Below are 4,935 nucleotides of genomic sequence, written 5' to 3'. Positions count from 1 at the left end.
ATATAAACAGATTCAGTAAGTCTTTTAAGATCCTTTCTGGACATCTGGTGAGTAATCATAATTCTGGTGTTGGTATTACAATTGTGCTTTTCTATAGAATGTGCTTTGATGTAACATATGACATAACAGACTGGATAAATTGTTGGTTTGATTCAGTCTGGGTTGCATTCCTACCCATAATTTTTATTATCCATCTCATTCCACTTTAACATAATACAAAATATAAACCACTTAATAATCTCTTCTTGGGAAAGCCATTTCTATCATTTGCTAGAAAGCTGGTTCAAGATTCCTCTTTCTGCTAAGAAGCCTTTCTTAAGGAATCCCACCTTTGTCCAAGGTTTCTACACACAGTTTAGACTATATGGAATTACTTTTGTTTTAAAGTTGCTTCCATCAATCTCACATATAAAAAGCCTGACTTCCCAAGTAACTATTAGAAGTCTTCAAGGACAAGGACCAGCTCTTATTTATTTTTTAATTCCAGTCATGCCTATTATGGGCAATATTTGATTATTAACTAATTTATTTTACTCTGAGGTTTCCCCTTAAGTTTTATCCTGTTCACCTATAAAGTGAACATTTAATAAGCTCAACTTAATCTAAGACATACAGGGCCCCCCCTTTATGAAAAAATCTGAATTTATTAAAGATAAATTAAGAGGTGATATTAACATTTCAAAAGTTTCACTTTAATGACCAAGTGTGGGCCCAAAGAAGAGATACAAAAAGTTACCTCACTCATTCTGCTTCTTTGCAAAGGCAGAGGGGCTATAGGTGTGGTACAACGCACACAATGTTAGACATTTTTGATAACCTGGTCAGTTTTTACTGAACTATCTTTTTTTTTCTTTTTTAAGTTCTTTGTTATAAGAGATGACTTTCTGGGTGGGGGAAGGAGAAGAGGTACAATGAGAAATGTAAGTGATATATAACTAAAGGATATCAATTAAAAAACTTTTTAAACACTTCAAGTGGGATACCTTAAAACAAAATATTTTAAGAATATTTAAGTATTATACAGAAGATCCATTTATTCAAAGAGAGGCTGGGAAACCTATGTTTAAATTTGAAGCTGAGTATTAGGAATCAATGCCATGTAAATATCAGTGAGAAATGCAAAAAGCATCACTGTAACAACATTAACGGTAGCAAGTGAGAGGAAGGAGAAACAAAAAGATTTCATTTTTTAAAAAATCAACTTAAATGTAACTTTTCAGTAACATCTCTACTATGCCAGGGGGATATATCTAGCCTGGTACTTTGCACATAGTAGGTACTTAATAAATGGTTACTGATTCAGTTTGTCTTAGATGATAAAAAGTGATAAATGATGGCTGAAATTGACTATATTATCAACTGCTTATAATGTCCATACTTACAGTTGGACACATCTTTTTAAACAGATCAACCCACCATGAAGTGATAATGGTTTTTCTTTTAAGAATCCACCTCCACTTCTAACCCAGAATTGTAAGTAAAGAATGCTTCTTCTGATATCACAATTATTAACAGTCAGCAAGGTGATAAAGTCTTTTATGTCTGTTCTTAAATTTTCGGCCAAACAGAGTGTCTGTAGATAGCTGGCAACATTGAGCTATAAAGTGGAAAAGAAACATATAGAAAAGATTTTTCAATTAAATAGTTTCTAAAAAAAAGTTTTTTCTAAAAAAATAGCAATATCAGAAATGCTTACTATCCTAAGAGTAAAACTGAATTTGTGAGTTTTCCTAAAACTCAAAATATCCCCAAAGTTCTTTCAAGTAAAGAAATTGCTTTAGAAGTAAATATTCAGGAATGTGGTTTTATAATTAAAAGCATATGACACCCTAAAGAAGAGATATGACAAGGCAGCTCCCTGAAAACAGAAGCAAGGTCAAAAGGAATCACACACAAGCAGAACAACCTTGAAAGTTACAAGCTGAATTTGTTATATACTTAAAAAGGAAAGCCAACTCAACATAAGAGATTCCAGTTTCAGGTACAATGCTTTCCTTTTCCACACAGCATATGGAAACACTCATTTTATTGGGTATTCATAATGAATTTGAAAAGGTGCATCCCTGCCTGCCCACACACTCCTTTACAGAGGTGGGAAATTAAGGGTATGAACAATGCAAATATGGTTAGACTTTTTTGATATCTTGTTTAGTTTTACTAAACTGTTTTTTTCACCATTCTTTTTAAATTTAAATTTAAAAATTAAATTTTATAAAGGATGATTCTATCAGAAGGAGAGGGTAATACACATTAAGAAATACAGGTGATATAAAAACAAAAGATATCAATAAAATTTATTAAAAAAAAAAGCAAATATGGCTATACATTACTGAAGCAAGGAAACTTTCCTCATTTTTTGTAGGAGAGAGTCAACATGAATCTGACCCCCTACAGAACTCCTAAAAAAAAACCCTCCTAAATACACAAAGTTTCCATTTATATATTTAAAACCATACAAAACTAATTAAGAGAATCCTTTTAATCCTGATTAGAGCTCCACAGTAAAATAAATGAATTTGCAAAATTTTACAAGGCTCAGTTAATATATTTTATTTACTAAGGGCTCTAAGCAAGGTAATTATGATCAAACAATCTCGTCTAAAAAATTTGAATTTTGTTGAATTGAATGTTTTTGTTTGTGGACAGGAAGTTCAGAAATTTTTAAAAATCTAATTTCTATCACTGATCATACATCTTTTTGTACAATATACCAATCATCCTTTTGAATCTATTTTAAAACACAATACTATATGAAAAGAACAGTTTGTAAGCTGAGTATCTGGATGGGGGAGGAGCCTCTCCCCTCCCCCCAGTATCACCTAAAGCTTTCAGGTCAATATTCATCAAGTAGGAAGCCCCTACACAAATAATAAATGCAATTTCCTTTAACCCACAAGCATGCAGAAGGCAAAACATTACTGGAAAGAAGTGTCCTGAATTTTATGGAAATGCTGGTGTCATTTTAAATTCATGCAACCAAAAAGACCTTTTGCTTTTTGGTGGACCAGACCATTGCCAGCATCACTTCCAGTTCTGACATTTTCTGATATCCTACTATATATAATATGCCATGTTTACACTAGCATGCAAACCTTATGATTTAAAAAATACAACACGTACCAAGGAGGGAGTTTTGAAGTTGATTTCCTCAAAGCATCCATCAAATGTTAAACTAAATGTTGGATCTGCAAAAATAAAGTTCTTAAATTAAGTTATCAATAAATTGGATATAGGTAGAGATAGTCAGCTTATCAAATGTGCAGAGGACACAGAGCTGGGTGAGAAGGACCATCAGGCTAGAATATTGGGCTGAAACCAGTAAGCTTACATTTATCCTTAGTAAGTTTCAAGTCTACATCTGGGTTCCAACATTTAACTTCACAAATGTAATATGGGGGATACATGAATAGACAGTTCATCTAAAAAAGACCTGGGGATTTTGTCAATCAAAAGTGTGCTCAGGCAACCACAAGTAAATGCATGAAGAGAGGACTCATGACCAAGAAGAGAGAGCAGACACTCTCATGGCCTTGCTATGCTAGTGTTCCAGACCCTCTCTGGAATGCTGTGTTCACTTCTGGGTGCTCCATTTTTAGGAAGGCAGAGATAAGCTTGAAGTGACCAGTGTGGTAAATTAAAGGACTTGAGGTCTTGCCATGTGAAAGTCAGCTGAAGGAAGAGGAGGGCTTTCCCCTGGAGCAGAGAACTCCTGGGTCAGGATGGGAGGTGGGGCACAGGAAGAGGGATTAGCTTTGTTCTGCTTGGCCTCTAAGCTGCTGTGGTGAGGATCCTGGTCCACATGCAGGTTGGATGAAAGACATTCTAATTAGGAGATTCTTCCGAGTTCTAAAACAGCAGCACAGGCACTGGTCCTTTCAGGATGTACTTTCGTCATTAAAATACAATCTTTTCAGGAACTGAAATGCTCTTCATGACTTTACTAGTTAAATCACTGGCAACTATTAATAATAACACTGGTTACCTATATATTGCTCTAAAGTTTACAAAAAGCTTCCCATATATTATCTCATTGGATCCTCCCAACAGGGAAGTCAAGCAGGGCATGTATCGTTGCTTCATAGATATAAAAGTGAGATTTACTCAAAGCCACGCTGCTAATAACTAGACAGCCCAGGCTCTCATGGCTCCCAATCACAGGCTCTTTCCAGTTTTACCCCAACAACTCCACTCCCCGGCCTGACTTTTCACAACTAGAAATGTAGTAGAAAGAACACCAGATACAGATCCATGAATACATTAAAGGGGAAAAAAAATCCCACTAAGCAATTAACTTCAGGATAGATTTCCTAACTGAAAAGAAGTGCATTGCCAGAATATTTTAAATCAACATAAACAAATTTTGCACAAGTCAGTTTTACCTACCACTTGTAGTAAGAATCACAGGCCTCTTGGTTGTTGCCATGAATGTCTTGATTGCATTTAGAAATCCAGCATCTTCATCAAATATCACATCAACCTACGAGACATGTGCTGCTGTGAATGCCAAGTCCAAGGACGAGGGGATGACAGTTATTTTATAAACAGTCACATACCTGGGTTGATCCAAATGATCTCTATCAGCCTATACTGTAAAAGGCCTTTTCTAAGTTATACAGTAAAAGTATAAGCAAATTATTCTATATTAAACTAAGAAAATGAAAAGCCTTCTAAGTAAAAAGTTTAGGCTCATTCAGAATACTTTCAAGCAGTAGGGGGCAGCTAGGTGGCATAGTGGATAGAGCGCCAGGCCTAGAGTCAAGAGACCCGAGTTCAAATGTGGCCTCACACACTTACTAGCTGTGTGACTCTGGGCAAGTCACCTAATCCCAAATGTCTCCCCCCCCTCCCCCAAAAAGAATACTTTCTAACACCCCTGAACTAGAGTACAGATTGATGATATTCCAACTCCATAAACGTTCATTAAGTGTCAGACAT

General features: G+C 35.4%; 1 long non-coding RNA gene across 1 annotated transcript; it reads right to left on the bottom strand.

Moving 5' to 3' along the window:
• Positions 1–1,100: 1,100 nt before the first annotated feature.
• On the bottom strand, positions 1,101–4,473 carry LOC114040591. Its single transcript, XR_003568798.1, has 3 exons — positions 4,384–4,473; positions 3,121–3,185; positions 1,101–1,597 (listed from the first exon to the last, which is right to left on the bottom strand). It is a non-coding gene; the product is annotated as an uncharacterized LOC114040591 (long non-coding RNA).
• Between the last annotated feature and the right edge of the window lie 462 nt (positions 4,474–4,935).

The sequence above is a fragment of the Vombatus ursinus genome, unplaced genomic scaffold (assembly GCF_900497805.2).
Source record: "Vombatus ursinus unplaced genomic scaffold, bare-nosed wombat genome assembly UNPS02013712.1, whole genome shotgun sequence".
Taxonomy (NCBI): Eukaryota; Metazoa; Chordata; class Mammalia; order Diprotodontia; family Vombatidae; genus Vombatus; species Vombatus ursinus.
The sequence above is the reverse complement of the archived record's forward strand: the minus strand, read 5'-3'. Positions and strand labels throughout refer to the sequence as shown.